General features: G+C 41.7%; 1 protein-coding gene across 1 annotated transcript in view; it reads left to right on the top strand.

Moving 5' to 3' along the window:
- nav2a (neuron navigator 2a) overlaps positions 1-21,094 on the top strand; it is a 797,383-nt gene that overhangs the window by 160,184 nt on the left and 616,105 nt on the right. The window lies entirely within an intron of this gene.

Here is a 21,094-nt window from a genome sequence, read left to right as displayed (position 1 = left end):
CTGTTATATTTAAAAATGAGTTTATATGTAAATACTTTTGCAGAGCAGCTATATAAAATGAAGCAGATGAATTGCCACTCACCTAAACAAATCAGCAAGAGCCAACAATCCAATGGCATTCGGAGAGAATGGACTTTCCTTGGCAGCAGTGGGACAGGGTGGGGCAGTGTCTCTACTAATGTAGTCCACAGATTTCCTCGCTGGTATACCATCTGTCAGCCCACAGACGACCCAGCTTGCTGCCGGCACTCCTCACATAACACAAGGACTCTAACTTACCTGCTCTGTAAAATCAGTAGCCACTGGTGGCGCCCAAGCGCCAGTCTTTAAAACAGGCACTTTTTAAAATGTAAATGGGGAATATATGAAGATTAGTTATAGGTATACAGTTGTTCCATATGTGGATCTTTTTTTTTATTTTTTCGCAGGCCAGGCAGCCACTGAATTTTTTTAGTCAGTGCCACTAGCCGGTCATCCTTTTGTCTTCTTCGTAAAGCCTCTAATTTCAGTTTTAGTTGGCAGGAGGTCTGAACCATTCCAAGCTATTTTGCCCAGCCCTGGGCATTTTCACCCACTTTAACACATGGTGGGTGAATTCCTAGTGAGCGGTACTTGACAATATTTGGGATATAAGAAGAAAACTGGAGAAACCCCATGAGAACAAAGTGAGAACTGCGAGCTCCACACAGGCTGAAGCTCCAGATTTCAAATGCAGCCTCCTACCACCTACAGACACCTTGCCAGAGCTACACTGTCTTAAACAAATTCATTGTCAGAGAGAGTCGTGAACGTCTCATGTTGTTAGTGAACGGCTCTTCTTCTGTGATTCGTATGTTAGTTCTGCCTGCAGGCAATCAAACCCCTCACTGGTTCTCTTTGTATAGCATGGAAAATATCATTAATCATCATTTATAAAAATGTGTGTTTACTGTAAATGAACATTATCATCATGAAATCTGGAGTTTGTAAGCAAGCAAGGAGAAATAGTGGTTAGAGCATTCTGAATTGCTGTGAGATGCTGGGAACATTTCGAGTATGCATCCATACTTGTAAGATGCTTTGTTATAGCAAGGTGCTAAATAAAGTAAAGGCAGTATCTCTCCAGGCACGTCCTTTCAACAACATGAACATAACTTTAACTATTTTCATTAATAGTCTGCTTGTTGTAGGATCGTTAATGTAAAAAAAAAAGTACAATAAATTATCCACAAAAAGCACACCCTAAATTTGTTTTATGGCTTTGGCCTCATAATAAAGAACTGGAGACCGCCTTTTCTGTCCCGCTGTGCTATTGTGCCAATATTTAATGAAGGCAATTCAAGTAAAGATCTAATAAATGAAGGCCTGATTACACTGCGCACAACAGTTTAAATGCAATCCAAAATCCCACAAAACAGGCCTCTAAATTTAAAGTACTTTGTAAAGAGGCTGCAGCGATTTTTAATTACAGGGAGCGTCTGATAAAGAATGATTGCTTTTACTCATCCATGTAAACAACATCTGGCTTTAGAGGCTACACTTGAAAGTGATTCTGGCACGGCCTACCTCTCGTAGATTGGCAGAGGACTGGGGCAAAGTGGCCGCCCCAAGTACAATGGCTTTCTTTGTGTTGCGAACTACAGCCGTGCAAACGTCAGACCTGACCGGCAGCAGCAGAGGAAAGCCTGCTTAAAGCCCACAGTCGGCGTCTATGACTCCAGGGCTTGATTCAGTAGGATCATGTAGAAGCGATTGAGTGCTGGGGGCCTCAGGGTGTCTCTAAAGCTCCTCTTCTTTGCAGTATTTAAGACTATTTTGTTAAGTTTAATGCTTTGGGTCAGCTGTCTGTCAAGACTCTCTGATGTTTATCTGCCCCCTCTATGTTTTTGTCATAAATGACTTTGGCCTGTCTAACAGTGTGATGATTTTTTTTTATAATATGAAAATTGAAGGATGGTTGGGATGATCAAACTGTCATGGGGTTAAGCAGTTAAAGTGAAGCCTTATCTTTTCATTTGTGCATCCATGTCTTTTATCTGTCTAATAGTTTTTTTTAAGAAAATGTGGAGTTGAGTCTATATCAGCATCACTATGCACAAGGCATTAACCAGCTCTGGACAGGACGCCAGGCCATTGTAGAGCACTAGTGTCAGATTTGACCAAAGTCTGACCTTTGGGTAAGTTCCTAGAGCAGTGGATATCTGTCCATAACCAGTCAAAATATGTCATCTCAGCTTGTTGGGTAAAAGACTCCTCCATATGAAATAAAGGCCTGTTTGTTCACTGTCAGTGTTACTTTTGGAGCTGGGCTAATGTCAGACTAGGCCGGCAGCACTACAAGGAAGCCTGCTTAAGGACCACAGTCAGTGTCTTATGTCTCCAGGGCTTGATTTGGAAGAGTCATGCAGAAGCAATGGAGTGCTGGGGGCCTGAAGGTATGACTGAAGCTCCTCTTCTTTGTGGTATTTAAGACCATTTTTTAAGGCTAATACTTTGGGTCTGCTGTCTGCCAAGCCTTTCCAGTGTTAATTTGCCTTTGACATATCCAACATTGTGATTTTTTCTTTTTTGATATAAAAATTGAGGAAAGTTTGGGATCACCCTTTCATGGAGTTAAGCTGTTAAAGTGAAACCTTATCTTTTCATTCATGCATTCCGTGTTTTTAATCAGTTGTGGCCATCAAGTGTACCCTGCAGCTCCCCAAATACCTGACACACACAAGCTCTGACACAAGTCCAGAAAAGGGCTTTTACTGTGAGAAGCCCTTCCCTAGTAAGCGTCTTCCACCCCACAACCAAAGTACACAGTAAGTCTTTATCACTTTAACTTCTTTCTATTTCTCTCTTTTTCTTCTCTGCCTCATCCACTCCTCCTACCAAACTTCGTCCTCCACCTCCCGACTCTGGCTCACCTCTTTTATGTGAAACCAGGGAGTACTTCCAGTGTGCCATAATTGTGGCCCAAGTTAGGGTAGAGCCTGACAAAGTAGCTCTCTTTACAATGTTGTATCAGGTTGGGGAGCATGTACTGGTACAGTGTGTTGCCACACCCACCTCACAACGAAACAGCTCGGGATCCTGGTTGGCAGCCACCCAGGCAGACAGGCAGTTCAGTTCCACCCTCTAGAAATGACCATCAATCACCCACAACCAGATTTTAGGTGGCCTAGTCCTGCTGCCCGTGTCGTCAACAATGAGGATCCTGTGAGCTGGATCATCCTCAGGGAATCGTGCTGCATGACCTTAGTGCTGTAACTGACTGTCCCTCACAATGTAGGTAATGTGCCTCATTCAGGACTCCATGAGCAACCGCTCATTCGACCCAAAGTTAACCAGTGGTACCCACCAAATCTCTGAAGAGACACAATACCCAAGGAGTCCAGTCTTTGTCTCAGGTCACTAGATAGCGTCCATGTCTTGCAACCATATAGTAAGACAGGAAGCACCAGGACTCTAAAGACTTGCTATTAATTATGTCACTTCCAGATACATGCTCCGTAGCAACCAATTGTGATGATGACAACTCAGGGTGCTCATAAAAATTAAGTTCAATATATGACTCAGAACCTCAGAAAACCCAAAATGGAAACAGCCGTGAACAAAAAGAATCTGAAACTAGAACTCAAGAACTTGACACATTCAGGACCACAACATGTCAGTGTCTATCCTGAAGGTATGAAGCGGTCATGCTGAAATCACTCCTTGATGGGATGCCAGTGCCTTCCTGAAGGCCTAGATAACCTAACGGCGTGGATTTTAACTGATGACCCCATGTCTTCCTAAACTCTAGGACCTAGACCTAACTCCCCAAATTTCCAAGTAAGCAATTGTTATTTATAAAGTAGTGAAAGGCTATGCAGTCTTTACAATGAGCCACAGTACAGGAAGGTTAAGTAACTCATTCACAATCATGATATTGGCGATGCCTGCTACTGTATGTGCAGAGACCTAATTGCAATGCACTTTCCCATTTTTTTTTAATCCCAAACCTACTCTTTCTATTCACATGATCCATGGATCAAATACCAATCTCCAGTTCCACTCTTCCCTGTAGATTTGAAGCATTGTCTAGGTATATTTGTATAATGGGTTAAGGTAAGAAAACAAATATTTATCTGTTTTTAAGCATTAACCTTTTTGTCATTACTGGCTGAAATGCTAGTGTTTCATCCATCGTCTACAGCACTGCTCTGTCAATTTCTCTGCTCTCATGAGCTGAGAATTTGTCCTTTTTGCAAGATGAGGAGGACAGGAAGATATGGAAAAAGATGATCCACTGTGGCCACCCTTAACAGGAGCAGCCGAAAGAAAAAGAAGAAGAGTTAATAATTGAATTTCACAATTGTCATAACTCCTTACTGGGTTGGAACCATGAGTGCTACTATTTTTGTATTTTATAATTTGTTGAATAATTAAATCCATAAACTGCAGAAAGCATCTAGAGTGGGGAGCTGGGGGAATTGGGGTTCCCAGACATAGAGTTTGGCATCACCCAGATTGGACCCGTACATTATCTCAGAAGTACAACAACAGTAGCATTTATTTCTATAGCACATTTTCATACAAATAATGCAGCTCAAAGTGCTTCACATCATGAAGAAAGAGAAAAAAAAAGACAAAATAAAAATTAAAATAAGAGAAAACTAATTAATATAGAATAAAAGTAAGGTCCAACATCCAGGGAGGACAGAAAAAAACTAAAAAAAACCTCCAGATGGCTGGAGAAAAAAATAAAATCTGTAGGGGTTCCGAGGCAACAAGACCGCCCAGCCCCCTCTAGGCATTCTACGCAACATAAATGACCTCAATCAGTCCTCATGGTATTCGGGGTTCTCATGGAAGAACTTGATGATGACGGTCATGTGGACTTCTGGCCTTCAATCCATCAATGTAGGGACATCTCGGTGCTTTGATCAGGTGGAGGTGGCACAGGTCGCCACCCCAGAAAAACGGAAAAAGAACAAAAGAGAAAGTTGGGGTGGTGGCTCTGAGGCTAGGGATCTGCACTGGCTATCAGAAGGTTGCCGGTTCGAATCCCGTAAATGCCAGAAGGGACTCTGCTCTGTTGGGCCTTTGAGCAAGGCCCTTAACCTGCAATTGCTGAGCGCTTGGAATAGTGAGAAAAGCGCTATGTAAATGCAAAGAATTATTATTACTAGTACGGATTTTGAATATGAATACCATGAATGATAATTCATTGACTATACAGAGCATCAGGATCTAATCTGACACTAGAGCTGAAAATAAACAAGAAAAAACAGTCTTTTCGAAGTTCAGCATGGATAAACATAACCCACAATGAGACAAAATAACATATTCTTAGACAAAAGCTGTAATCCAGCAAGATATAAATTCCAAAAAGAAAATGCTATACTTGCAAGCTTAGAAGAGATCCCAGTCTGGCTGGTTGAAAACTTGCATTCTGATAAAGCTGTTCCCCCATCAGCCCCAGCTCACTCGTTCTGCCTGATGACATCCACACTGAGAGTGTTTTTTGGTTGCCTCTGGCCCTACATTACAAACCCTCTCCCTGATATGCCATGTAGCCTATATTTTAAATTTGGATTAATAGAAACTCACATGCAAAATTTCATGAAAATTGGTTCAGCTGTTTTTGTGTGATTGGTGAACAAACAAAACTAACAGATTACGGTGTTAAACATATAGATTGGTCCTTCTTAATAATAAGTTCAACTTTTCAAAACCGATTTGATGATGCATATCATGCGGACACTGATGGAGAACTGGCACACATTTTTCATGATGTGTCCTCCAGAGGGGTGCATATGAAGAGCAAGCCCAGTAAATCCTCAGTGTCCACTGTGCGTCATCTTTTATAATACTGAAGGGAGACTGTGGATGTCGGTGGAAAAGGTAAGAGTAACAGTGGTTAGTTGTTTCTGAATTTTGTTTCACGTAGTAATGCCAAGTTTCAGAGCTAATTCTCTTTTGAGGGCAGGAATGAAAATGCCATCTTCCCTTATCCTTGCCAAAGATGAAACATTAATGGAAATAATAACATAATTATGACCAATTCAGCATAATTCAAGTAAATGGGATCAGCCTCTCCCTCACTCGCCTGTCTTGGCATGCAGAAGGCTTCTTGTTTTTGTTAAGTCAACTGTAAGCTTCCCCTCCATCACTAGAAACGTGCCTTGCAATGCTATACTAATCCGCGTTTAAACCTGCTAACAGATTACGATATCTGGGCTGTACTCATCTGTGGTGTTCTAAAACTCGAGCCCTTCTTCCCGTCTCTTCCGCCTTTATACAACTACAGTATCTGGATGTTACCTTGAAAAGTAAAGGGAGTTAGATAACGGAAGCGGGTGACGACTGCTGTGGATTATAATGAAAAATCCACCTCCCCAACCATTTTCAAGCTTACTTTTTCAGGGTGCAGCAGCATTGGGAGGACATGGCCTGGGCCATAAGATTTAGTAATAGTGTATTTCTACTTGACGGCATTGGCACAGTGTATATGTAGAAGCAGAAAGCTGTTCTCTTTTGGGCTTATATTTCAGTCAAACTTTGCTTATTCCCTTTTTCACTGCTGCATTCTGCCCTGTACTCCGTTCAAATGACTTTTTCATTTGCTGACAGTGCTTCAGATGTACCCTTCTACCCTGCTGGTTTTAGCGTGATGCTGGCTCCCATAGTCGTGTTTATTATACCAGGCTTGTCTCGTGTGCTCTTTTAGTTGTGCTGCTTCCTTCGTTGTGGTAAGAGTCTCATTAAATGAGTGTAATTCATTGAAGGGTCATATTGCTACATTAAATGTAACTAAAAACTACAATGCAAATTCCCAGGGAGCAAAGGAGCAAAGTGTGTAAAACCATGATTTAATTATCTGTCGAAGGCATACAACAGGGAGCTCCAGGGAATAGCACGAAACCTGAAGGGAAGTGCTGTAAATCTATCCAGTCTGATGAAGAAAAGGCAAGCACATGGCAGAGGCTGTGGAATTCCGCTGACTGTATTGTTCTGAATTCGAGTGCATCTAGTGACTGTGATGAGAACGTGTGCTCTGTCTGCCCGTGTTCACTCCTCCTTTGTCTGCAGACGGAGAGAGACTGCCTTTTAATTTCAGGCCTGCAAAGCAAAACAAAATATCCTGCACTATGGCAGGCATTCTTCATTTCATGCCCAGTGTTAGATTACAGGGAGTGAGCCTGTAGCTGTTCAATTTATTTAGGGAGGAAAAATTAACTGGGAGATCCAGTAATGGAATTATGGGGCATCGTTGTCACTTGTCGAGCAAAATTTGTAGCCTTCCACTGTTTTGTTTTTTTCCAGTCTGCCCAGGCCTGCCGGACCTGAAACATCAACTACACGTTAAATGAAGCTGGCCACTGCCATACGTGGAGTCGTTTAATTCACATCTGTGCATCTCTTTAGGTATGCATTACACCTGAGGTCAGAAGTGGCAACAGTCATCGGGCATCTTGCTGAATAAGGGGTATCGCTGACGGGTGACAAATTGCTGAAATAAAATTTGTGAGCGGGCCTTGAACATTGTGTGAGGAGAACTTGTGCCGCTCACGTGAAGAATAACTGAAAGGCTTAATGATTTTAATTTGAAATGACAGAATAAAAGTAAAAATCAGGAGATCAAGATCGATCATAAATATTAAGTAAATGGTAACTACGCCTTTCATTTTTTTTTCTTTCATGTATGCTCACACTTCTTTGCCAATGCGGAACAGGGAGTCTGTCTCGCATTTGAAAATCAGGCTGGAGATGAAGTGTTCAGGAAAGCAGGGGGGTAGGAGGAGATGGGGGGGGAGAGATGGTGATGGTGATGCATTCTCTCATTTGTCTGTTCAGCAGCTTTAGTCAGAGCAAGAAGAAATCCCACTCCCTCGTGCTGCCTTCTCCCCCTTCATTTTTTCAATTTAATTCAATTCAGTTATTGAGTTCACTGAAATACATAAACCACACAGGTTAACGGTGAAATGAGTAAGAGTTTTGAAATGGCAAACGCAATTTGCTAATAATGAATACAAATAGTCAAAGGGAAATGATACATTCCTTTGAGGGGCTCTTTGTCCCTTAGAGTGGAAGTAGTATTGCCAGGAAATGGATGTAAATTTGGGGACCTCTAGCTGGAAATATGTAAAGAAATAGTAAAAAAAAAAATATTACCAAACCCATTTGATGAAATAAAGAAACAGAAAGAAAAGGAAATACGAGAAAGACCGGGATCATAGCCAAAAAACGAGATTGTAACCGAAAAGACTGAAAAGCCTAGCATCAAAACTGAAAGCAAAAATTGTAACAAAAGCACTTAGTCATCAATTCAAACTTTTTAAACACGTGATTATTCTTTTGTTTCTTGAATAATGCAGAAGTCCAATGGAACTCAATGTTGTACCTCTGTCCTTTGATAAAATGCTTAGTGTGACTCCAGTCTTCACTCTATAGCAACTCCTTTGCAATATGTACACAAAATAGTGGCATGGAAAGATAGTCAAGGCAACATGATACAGTCTTTTGAGGTGCTCTTTGTTTCTTATATTGGAGTGTTGTCAGGAAATGGATGTAAATATGGGGACCTCTAATTGGAAACTTGTAAAGAAATAATACAGGGCGGTGCAGGGAAACGGGAAATTTTCAACTGATGTTAAAATTCATTTAATGATGAAATGTATTGTATGGGATATGCAATTAATGATAGTAATCAATATTCATTTCATGTTTTGAAGAAAACATCATGAAGGTGTTGTCCATTTCTCTGTACACATCGCTGACTTCAATACCTTCTCCTGGTCACAATAATTTCTTGGACATTTTTATGTCTTGTAAAAGGGTGTTGCCATTTTGTTTATGGTTTCCAGGGAGATTGCCAAACACGTGACAGGATGTTGCAGTGCCATGATGTCATGTCCATTTCCCTATAAAAGATGGTGGTGCCTAGAGCTTAGCATTCATATTTTTAAATAAAAGTAACATCAAAGTGGTTTGTGAATTTCAGTTTTGGCTAAGGACTCTTACTTCTAGTTTAGGTTTAGACCTTTTGACTTTACTTTTGACTCTTGGATTTTTTGTTTTGCAACTTTTTGGCTTCTTTACTTTGTTTCTCATTGAGCAATCTGCAACAACGTATAGCTTTTGATAAGCTATTCTTTTTCTCTAGTGTAACTCAATGAACAACCAATTAAACAACAAAACACTTACTTACTAGCATATTCATCAAATTAGTGTGGATGATTTTTGAGGTGAACGTGGTAAGTTCATGCATCTCATAGGTTGCGGATAGGTAGTAGTCCAAAATCTGTGATTTGTGCTATTTAGAGAACTGTGCCAACTTTACCAGGTGAAAGAAGAGTGGACTGAGGGTGGTGTGGTGTGACATTTGGGAAGAAAATGTAACAGCCTTACGTCTCAGTCTTCAAAGTAGGAGAAATCCACAATGGCAAGGTGGCAACTAATATTTTAGATGTCATGCACACCCCTGTCTTTAGATGCTTCCTAATCTTGAACAAACTGCAGTGGAGAAGACCAAACCACTTTCAGAAACTTGCAGAAATGGTCACGTAGATTGATGAACTTTACCCTGTGCTTTGATGTATTTGATTTTATATTGGTATGACATCAGCTGCATTGTGACGTTCTTTTACTTTAGAGCCACTTGACTACATGCTGCTATCCTCGTAGTAAACAATTGAATCTGAGTGTCTTAACAGAAGGCCTGCTTAACGGCAACTGTATTTGTTGTATTTGTCTTCTACTAGAAACTACATGATATGCGACCACACGGAACCCACGACATCCACCACTTTGCAACAAACTGTTGCTGGTGACGTAATATTTGGAATTCCACAGATTTTGTTGAGGGTTTTTAAATTGGGGGCACAGCTGCACTTACCATGCAAAGAATGACAAAGAGACCAGTATTGAGAGGGTGGGGATGTGGATTTGATGAAAATTAGAGAAGCAAAATTCAGAGTAATCATCCACAAGAATGCCTACAAAGCCTGTTCCCCTTGAAAGATGTCCCACAAGTGACGTTTTCAGAGAAGAGGGTGGGGATCTAAAATGCACTCTTGGAACCCTGGGTGGTGATATGCTTGAGCTGGTCCTGTGCTCTTCAAATATTCATACATCTAAAACCCTTGAATGGGTGGCACGGTGGCGCAGTGGTAGCTAGGAGACCCGGGTTCGCTTCCCGGGTCCTCCCTGCGTGGAGTTTGCATGTTCTCCCCGTGTCTGCGTGGGTTTCCTCCAGGCGCTACGGTTTCCTCCCACAGTCCAAAGACATGCAGGTTAGGTGGTTTGGTGATTCTAACTTGGCCCTAGTGTGTGCTTGTGTGTGTCCTGCGGTGGGTTGGCACCCTGCCCAGGATTGGATTCCTGCCTTGTGCCCTGTGTTGGCTGGGATTGGCTCCAGCAGACCCCTGTGTTTGGATTCAGTGGGTTGGAAAATGGATGGATAAAACCCTTGAATCTAGACATGAGTATCAATAGCAGCCGGCCTTTGTTTATGCTGCTATCAGTACGTTTTATTTTATATAGCACCATTTATAATGATGCTTACAGTCGTAAAAAGGTTCTGCAGTGCAATAGATGTTAAAAGCCTTAACTGCAGCTACATATTAATAGCTGTTTTCGAATTTAGTGCAGTGCTATAGAGCCAGGTGTTCTAAACTCGAAAATATTGAGCCAATTCTTGAAGAATTTATTTATTTATTTATTATACTTGACGTCACAAAGCTAAAGTGCAAAAATTGTATCACTTGGCTGGTAAAAAGTCCAAAGAGTCATAATCATGTGGGCTCAAGCAGATGAATACAACATGTCACCTCATTTAGTGATAAACGCAGATGCCTTTCCGAGTTCATTGCTTCCCAGTCACCTTTCTGCCTTCACACATACTGTATATGCCCATGTGTGTGTGTGACTTGCGGTATTAAAAGTGGGCATGGAGTAGATGCCAGGGCTTACCCAGTCCATGGCATGTTCAATGATTTGGTCATTGAAGTCATTTTTTACCCTTTACTGCAGGTCCTTTTCACTTGCCCACCCAGTTGGTCATTTAACACCATGTTTTTGGAGCTTTTGTAAACGTATAAAGTGAGCGTGAGTGGTTCAAGTGGTGTGCTTGTTGGTTTGTTTTTCATTATTTCATTACTATCTACAAAGGGTCACACTTAAGCTAGTGTGCTCTTTGGGGGCTGCCATAGCTCTTCCAGGCCTTTTTTCTTTCTAAACCCTGCTTTTTAATTCTTAAGGGGCATAAACATCAATTATTCTTATGCAGCCTGCTTGTAAAGAACATGATGAATTCACTTCTATGGGTTTTAAAGCCAGTCCCGGCGTGCACAGACTTCGAAGTGAGCAGCGTGTGTTTTATTACAGAGGAAGGCAGTGACAGAGATCGTCAAATCGGCACATCTTAGTGTTATTAATCACATTCCAAAGCAAAGGCAGGTTTTTTTGAACAGGTGGATTATTTAATAATAGCATGATGATATGAAATGGAGGTCAAAGCAGGGTTTTTATTTAATATAGAAGATTAGACAGGCCTCAGTCCTGATAAAGGCAAAGTCCCCATGCAAAATAGTAAAAGTGGGTTTTGTACCCCACTAGTCTGAAGAAAAATGGGTAATCCTTTTTTTTTTTTTAATAAAGCACAAATACATTCGGGGGTCCTGTTTCCATAGTAACTACATTTCTATTTGCTAGCCCAAGTTGTAGTCTGTTAATGAAAGAAGTGCAGCAAAGGGCTACACTATGCAGAACCGAGTAACTCAACAAATTTAATAATCGCTAACAACGAAATGTGAACATCCGGTAAGCTTTCCCAAATGCATACATGATATTTAACTACTGCTCATTTGCAGCGTGCTGTATGTTCTCAATTTGCTCGGTCATGGCTCTTCATACTCGTTCATAAATGTTTGAGGAGAAGGAATTCTGAAAAAGTTTTCAAGCTGTTTTGTCATCGCTCCAAACCTGGTCAAATTGCTTTCTCCTTTTTGGTGTTTTCAGCATCCAGAGAATGTGAAGAAGTGTCTTTTCATTGGAACTCTGGGACATTAAAGCTCTTTTCCTCCGTTGCTCTAAGTTGTGCATTGTTCGTCAGACAGTCAGATTCTATAGATCCTCTTCATATCATTTGGACCAACTACTATGTCAGAGCACTGCAGAATACATGTTATGAATGGAAATCACTGTCCAACTTCATGCAACAACTTTATCATATTCATCAGTTCAGTGTAGGGGATTTTTGAGGTCAAAATGTTAAGTTTGTGCATCTCACAGCTTGAGGATAAGTAATAGCTCAAAATCTTTGAGTTGTGCTCTTGATAAATCTATGAAAGTAGAGTGGAGTGGACTGAGAGTGGTGGGATATGACAAATTGAGAAGAAATATAATGGCTTTGCATTTCACTCTTCAAAGTAGATGATATCCATAGTGAGATGGTGGCCAACAATATTTTTATGTGACCCTAGCATTACAGCAAAGAATATGAAAATTTGAAATAAAAATCTGTTCACACTTCCGACTGATCACATGATCACCATACTGCTTCCAGTGATCACACTAGTTACAGCGCACGCTAGGTGGGTAGCATTCTGCCACAGCAAAGCACAAAGAGAAGCTGAGGCAACTGGTATTTAGTTATATTATTATTAGTATTTTTTATTATTATTATTGTTATTATAATTATTATTAGTAGTAGTAGTAGTATTTTTTTATATTTTTATTATTATTATGTTTTGTTACATTATTGCCAACACATTTGAGAACTGACTACCCGCTGAATAATGCACAACATAAATCTGCACCACTTGGAGGTCTAGGCCATTTTAATGAAAGGACACCTAAAGACTCTTCTTCCCCTTCCACAAACTTGAAAATCAAAACTGACAGTCATTGGCTGCTGTGCTGTAATTTCCAAAAGCAGATTATTTTAAAAGGTTCCTCTTTCAGGTGGAGATACTAGGCCGGTTGTCCTCTGTCTGAGGATCGTCTTTTCCCCTGAAGTGTGGACGCTCTCTGTCTGAGGCTGTCATTTTCAGTTCTTGACACAGTGTGTAGCGTGTGTGTTGATATGGATGTGTGCCTCAGAATTATTGGACATCTGATTGGCAAGCCCTTGTATCTATTATGGACTGCTGTGATTTGTGATTACATGTATAGCACAGGTTTACTTTGCCCTGAGTCAGCAAGGATCTGTGTGCAGCAGTGTAATGTCTGCATATTTATGTGAATATGAAATCATGGCACCTACAGCACAGCAAGGAGGTACTTCATTTATATTTGGAAGCCCACAGTTTGATAAATTCATTTTTTTTCTTCCAGACCAGAAACTATGATAATTACATCCAAAGGTTCTTGAAACAAAAAGTGAAATGTTAATGGGTAGATCCCACCCCAATATGGAAAGAGCTTCATGAAACTGTGATGATCACATGGTCACCAATAGGTGTTGGCTGTGTGGCCAATAATCCATTTCGCAGTATAATAACATTTTTGTCTGTTTTGAAGGATACTGGGTCGGCACGGTGGCGGAGTGGGTAGCACTGCTGTCTCGCAGTTAGGAGACCCAGGTTCGCTTCCCTGTGTGTAGTTTGCATGTTCTCCCCGTGTCTGCGTGGGTTTCCTCCGGGTACTCATGTTTCCTCCCACAGTCCAAAGACATGCAGGTTAGGTGCATTGGCGATCCTAAATTGTCCCTAGTGTGTGTGTGTGTGTGTGTACCCTTCGGTGGGCTGGCACCCTGCCTGGGGTTTGTTTCCTGCCTTGTGCCCTGTGTTGGCTGGGATTGGCTCCAGCAGACCTCCGTGACCCTGTAGTTAGGATATGGCTGGTTGGATAATGGATGGATAGATGAAGGATACTGATATAATGTAAACTATATCTGAGAAAATTATTAGGAACGCAATACTAAAATGGGTAGGGATTCCTTTTGCTCTTTTAACCGGCTTAAATCCTTTGTAGATGAATGTAGATGTTGGAAACATTCCTTTTAGATTCTGGTCCATGTTGACATGGCTAAATTCTGCGATTTCTGAAAATTTGTCAGCAATAGCTGTCCTGTTCATGAAACCAGTTTGCTTTGTGACATGATGTGTTATCATATTGGAAATAGCCATTAGAACATGAGTAAACATTGGCCATGAAGTGATGCACAACAGTCAAAAACAATACTCAAATAGGCCGTGGCACTCAAGCAATTATTGATGGATAGTAACGGGCCCAATGTGTGCCAAGGAATCATTCCCCACACCATTGCACCACCACCACCAGACTAGACTTTTGACACAAGAAAGGTTGGGTGCATGGAGTCATGTTATTGGTGCCAAATTCCAACCCTAATATCTGTGTGCCTCAGCAGAAATTGAGATTCATCAGACCAGGCCATGTTTTCCCAGTCTTCACTTGTCTAGTTTTTGTGAGTCTGTGCCCACTACAGCCTCAGCTTTCTGTTCTTGGCTGCCAGGAGTGGAACATGAAGTGGTCTTCTGCTGTTGTAACCCGTCCCCTACAGACTCTGACATGTTGGGCATTCTGAGATGTTTTTCTGCTCACCACAGATGTACAGAGTGGTTTTCTGAGTTACCTTATCCTTTCTGTCAGCATGAACATGTCTGGACATTCTTCTCTGACTTTTCTCATCAACAAGGTGTTTCTGTCTGCAGAACTGTTGTGCGAGAAAAGCCCAGGGGACCAACAGGGAGAGAATTATTCAAACCAGCCCACCTGGCACCAACAATTACGCTGTGGTCAAAATCTTCAAGATCACAGTTTTCCCCCATTTTGGTCTTTGATGTAAACATTAGTTGAAACTTCTATCTGCGTGATTTCATGTATTCAACTGCTGTCACATGATGTGTATAAGTTTCAGACTGAGATATATTTTTTAATAAATAACAAATGTACTACTGATTAATTGCACAGACAGAGAAATGCTGTCTCACCGCTGCTTCCCCCAAGCAAACACAGCACAAGACATGGCTTCTTCCTTACGTATCTTTCTGTTTGCATCGATTCACCAATCAGACTGAACACTCAACACTCTGGGTAATATTCCTAAAGGGGTAGGATTCCTTATTATAGTTCACGTACAGGTCTATACAAGTATGTTTGAGACACTTAATATACCAACACAAAATTACTTTTTCTGTTTTGCTTTGCTTGTAAGGAATTGGCCATTTTATGTTTAAGCGTGTTTGCAAGTTTTCATTATTTTTTGCATACCAGTAGTAGTAGGGTGTTGCACGGTGTTAGCCTTTATGGAGAGAATAAGAAGTCAAGCAAAATGACACCCTTTATTGGTTAACTGAACAGATTACAATATGCAAGCTTTCAAGGTTTCAATGACATCTTGCCTGAAGAAGAGGCCTGAGTTGCTCGAAAACCTGCATATTGTAATCTTTTTTGTTAGCCAATAAAAGTTGTCATTTTGCTTGACTTCTCATTGCATACCAGTAAAACTCAAAAGTCCTTACAGGAAGTAGACATTCAGATCAACCAGTATCAACCAGTAACTTGTAACCTGTGTAGTTCCAATTTGGTGGTGCGAGCTGCCTACCTACATGTGAACTGCTGACTCGCTGAATGTATATCTAAGAAGGAACTGAAAACCCATCTGTTCTGCAAATATCTGTCTATTTGATAGAAAAACAAGAAGAAGACCTTTGCTCTGTGATATTTTATTTTGCTTATTAATTTGTTGTTAGACTAAGTTTAATTGCTTTATTCATTGTAATCCATGATTGTGTATTTATTAATTATTACATCTTTTTCACTTGTGGCAATCAACTTTTTGTTACCTGCCAAACAAACAGGCCTAATGTTGCACTATTATGCTTACCGCTTTTGTAAGTCACTTTTGATAACAGCGTCTGCCAAGTAAATAAATATAAATCCATCCATCATCCAACCTGCTATATCCTAACTACTGGGTCACGTGGGTCTACTGGAGCCAATCCCAGCCAACAAAGGGCACAAGGCAGGAAACAAACCCCGGGCAGGGCGCCAGCCCACCACAGGGCACACACATACACACCAAGCACACACTAGGGACAATTTAGGATCACCAATGCACCTAACCTGCATGTCTTTGGACTGTAGGAGGAAACCCACACAGACATGAGGAGAACATGCAAACTCCACACAGGGAGGACCCGGAAAGTGAACCCAGGTCTCCTTATTGTGAGGCAGCAGCGCTACCCACTGCACCACCGTGACACCCATAAATATAAATGTAATGTATATTGTGCACTCCTAGTCGTCAGATTTTTACTTTACTTTGTTGTCATTAAGAAAACAAGCCTGGAGTGTTCTTGCTTTGCGTCCCATTATTTTTTAACATTGGATTTAGTTTTGTTTTGTATAATACTCCATTTTGCACAAATAGCATGTATCAAGTTATTAGACTACAGGCAACCATGTACTTACTGTGCTCAATGTGTATTTCCGATTCATAATAAAGCACTTTGGAGTGTACAATGTAAAAAAAAAAAAAAGAAAAAATGAGTGAAGGGAAAAAATAGACAAATCCAATAGGATCATTAGAAAAATAAAGAATAATCTGCACTGGAGTAGTTTCCATCATATTGACTATGTCGGTAAGTGAAATGAATTGAAAAACCTTTCAGTCAAAATATACGGAAATGAAATAAATTGTAGCCTACTGAAAACACTATTGAATGTCAATTAATATAACAAATGTTTCATTTCAATGCCGGATGCTGGACCTGAAATATAACATAAAAAATATTCCACTGCTATATATTAGCAGAGTTTTTTTCCTTGCGTAATAGACAACCAGGGACCTTGCCCCACTGGGACACCAGGAGAAGGGAAGGACCGGGAGAGGGGCAGTATCTTCCCTGGGACGCAAGAAGGCAGCCACCCGGGATTGCATGGGGGCCACGTAGCCTGGAAGCTCAACCCTGTGGGGGACTGTGGCCACCACCAGGGGGCGCCTGGATGGTTCCAGAGCTATGGACTGCAGCACTTCCGCCACACCAGCAAGTGCTGCAGGAAGGCCATCAGGGAGCACCTGGAGGATATCCGGGTGCAGTATTAAAGGAGCCGCCTGACTCCACTCAAGAGGCCAGAGGAAGTGGTCAGGTGGAAGGTGGACGAAGTATGCGGGAGAGAGGAAAGAAGAGAAAAAGAGGACTGTGAGTCTATTGTGGCGGTTGGTGCACCGTGTGATGTGCAGAAGAAAAGTAAAACGAGTGTGTTTTGGACTTGGCTGTCTTAGTGTCTGTCTGTGTCCGGGCTGGTCATTTCACATTTATTATATTTAACACATTTCCTGGAGCAATAGCAGGAAATGTGGCCTTGAAAGCATGTCAGCTGCCATCACCCTCTAGTATCTCTTGCTGCTGATTGATTAACTCGGTATTAGTGATGATTGTAACTGAGATGACTGCTGTAGCTGATCGATTGTTAAACATGTAATTACAAGATGTGGTTTAGTTTAGAACTGCAATGCCAGAAGACTGAAATGAAAGGGAGAACAAAAACGCATTTAGTAGCTCAACAAGTACTCTGAGGAGAACCAACGGGAATTCTGAACCAAGATCATTCATCAGACCTGGGGATGAACTTCATGAAATTAGCCATTCTGATCATCCTTGTATTTATATCTGGATTTGTTTTTTCAGCTTTTTAACTGTGAATACAAAAATAAAGAAATGTAAGTGGAATGTTTATTGTTGCCAGTGTAGTGGAAATTGCCAGTGCCAATGAGAAGCATACTGCGTTTCAGCACTCACTGAGACTACCAACGATTTTTAAAACTTTTTGAATTTCACATCATGGATTCATGGCTCATTTCGTTGTGCAGATTTCATGCTAACCCTTTCTCCTGCCAGTTTCTTTTGGGGGTTGTGGGTAGTTTTTTTTACAGCCCAAGGACATAACCTTGCAGTAATGAATTAGGATGTGGATGGGTGTGTGCCCTCTAATGAAATCTGCCACAGCACTGATGCCTAGCAGGCAGCGAGGTCTGATGACTGAGGGATTGGATGTTCAAGCAGTTTTCCCAGTTCAAGTCCCTCCTTCCTCCTGCTCTGTGAAAGTCACTTTCTCTCACCTGTGCTCATCTTGTAAGAATTACATGCAGACATTTGAAGTGTAGCTCTATACTGGTAAATCTCATTGCCATGGTGTTCATTAAATGTCGGACACTTGATAATAGAAAGGCTGCCTGCCTTGTGCCTGTGCTTGTCCGAGTATGGCAACTGTAAGCTGAAAGAAGCGAAAATAAAAATGAATTGGCGTCCCCTACTTACTGAAGATGCCAGGTCACACAGGCTGCTGGTGGTGGAATCCTAAAGAAGATGACATGTTTTATACTAAAGGTGACTGAAAAAAAAAAACAAAATAAAGAGGCTTCTGCTTCCCCTGAATCCTGCCTTCAATTTCATTCTTACTCAAATAGAATTAGCTTTCAGAGGTTTTTGCCCTGAACCTCAGCTGCGGCCCCAGAGTTTTATTTATTTATTTATTTATTTAAAGGAGGAATGTTACTAAGCCACAAGAAATCTCTCTGAGGCCACTTTGTGACTGTGAAATTATTAACAAGTGATTTGTAGCATGAGACATAACTGGCTTTTGAAGGCTTTGTCATTCGGCACTGTGTGATCATCATATCTGCAGTGCTGAAGGGGCACATTTTATGTGCTGCATTGCATTTACCCTGCTCAGCGCAGAAAGCGTGACCCTTATTCCTGAAATGTAGCTGACTGATGAATCTGTACTTATAAGGCTTAAGCATCACCCTCAGGCCTGCACTGTGGCTTGTGCTTACAGTTTTGTAATCTGTGCTCGTGTTTTTTTAAAGGCTAATCTCATTTTTTGAGTGAATCAATTACCAGTTTACAGTGTGTGTGTTTGTGTATATACAGTATATATGTGTGTGTATTTGTGTAGGTGTATACACTCTGTACGAATATACTGTATGCCTGTAAGTGTTTGTGTATGCATAAATTCACTTTCTGTACCTACACAATCCAATATATGAAGTATGGTGACCCAATGGTTGTCCTTGCTGTCTCTCGCCTCAGTTAGACAGATCTTGTCCTGTACACTGCATGTGTGGAGTTTTCACCTTCTCCGCATATTTTTATAAATGTATTTTCTCCCACAGTCAGCTTAGTTTGCAACTCAACTAGACACACTTCACAAAATACTGTAGAAGGATGGGCGATGCTGTAAGTGTACACCGTATTTATCACTCAGTCAGGCGTACATCATGCCCACGTTGGGGTGGCCAGCCAGTTGGCTGCGGTCTCCGTGACTGTCACTGTGTTATACTATGTCTGTTGTCACAGACTGTGGACCCCCCCTGAGGTTTTTACTTCTCGAGGGATGCTGTTGATTACAGTTTTTTGTTTTTTTTTTCCTCTCATCTCTTGTCAACTGGCAGTAGTTCAACAATAATGTTAGTGGACAGATATTTTTAAACTCTATTTATGTTTATTAGTTTGGAACTTCTTTATCTCCCTGTGTCTTTAAGAAATTCTGTATCTTTATGTGTAGGCCTAATGTAAATAGCAATTTATAAAGTTTGCAATTACACTTACCTTTAACTCTTGTTACAGAGCTCTGCGCCTGCACTCATTGAAGAGTGCTGTGCAAAAGTAAACTGAATTGTTATTAAGCATACAGTACCTCTATCTGCCCTCCCTATTGACTGCTGACATAGTGATGCCCCTTCAAAGTTGGACAGACTCAGACTACCACGTCCCTAACCACAGTCTCCACAAACGCCTGGGGAGTTTACAAGTTCTGCTCCCAATCTGGTGAAGCATAGCAGCTCATCTTTTAAATCTTCATTACAGTTGAACTCACCCCAATATGATCGTATCCCCAACATCTTGAGCTGATAGATTCATCTCAGACACTTGGACCCACCATACTACTCAGAGTTCATGACCATAAGTGAAGATGGCGACGTACAGTAAATTGACGAATTTATGGAATGCTTTGCCTAAGGATTTATTCATGGCACTGCTGATCAAATCACAATTCACAATGGCCTCTTTAACAAACCTGTGAACAAACCCCTGAGGTACTGTATGGTCTGTATCTATGTATTGTGACAAAAGAGATTGTAAAGAGTTGACGCGTCAAATGGCGAACCCGGTATAACTGTTGACAAAACAACAAACACGAATTGAAAATAATTGTGAGAACATATTTTCTACTCAACTCTTCAAGATGGCAGATCTTCCAGTTTTAAGTCCTTCTGGGAAGAAAAGGTGAGTCCAGGTGGATGGACACTGGGAGTGACATCAGGGGTGTTACTGCTGCCGATCATCCGATCTGCAGAGGAAGGGAGAGGAAAGACATTGGGACACAATGCCAACCCCTGCAGTGGTGGGGAATTACAATCACTAGAGCCTTCTGCTGTGCCCTTTGACAGTATGTATGTGTAAATGTTGTGTGTGTGTGTGCAGTGTGGTATATATGTGTGTCAGCCATATATATGTAAGGGGGTTGCAGCCGACCCGGACACAGACAGGCGGACATGTTGTTACTCACCACCACACTTTTATTATTTACAAATATTTACAATATTTATGGTCACTAAGACCCAGTCCCGTGCACAAACCCCCAACACACACAGTCCTGGCCACACAATGCCTTTCTTCGGGCCGCCTCCACACCTCTTCTGCTTCGTCCTGCTTCCACCCGACTCCAGCCCTGAATAAAGGGAAACAGCCCCTTTTATACACTCCCGGGTGAGCTCCAGGTGGTTTCCGACACTCCCCCATTGGCCAACGCCCCAGCGTGGCGGAAGTGCCGGCTGTTCTCCCGGCAGCTCACCGGGTGTCCTCCTTAATCTTCCCCCCAGCACTTCCTGTTGTGGCGGAAGTGCTGAGGTAACAGGTCCCCAAGGCATTGAGGCGCCTCCTGGCAGTGACCATGGGTCCCTACAGGGTGGGGCTTCCATGCCCTCAACCCGTGGCCCCCAAAGCAACCAGGATGGCAGCTCCCACGTGATCCAGGGTGGGCGCAGACCCACATCTGGTCCCTCACGGCGTCCCGGCCGGGTCGTTGCCCCTGGCATCCCTGACAGTGTGTGTGTGTGTGTATGGATATTTGTAGATAGAAATCCACAAAGGGAGAAGATGAGTCATGT

The sequence above is a fragment of the Polypterus senegalus genome, chromosome 1, assembly GCF_016835505.1.
Source record: "Polypterus senegalus isolate Bchr_013 chromosome 1, ASM1683550v1, whole genome shotgun sequence".
NCBI lineage: Eukaryota > Metazoa > Chordata > Cladistia > Polypteriformes > Polypteridae > Polypterus > Polypterus senegalus.
The sequence above is the reverse complement of the archived record's forward strand: the minus strand, read 5'-3'. Positions and strand labels throughout refer to the sequence as shown.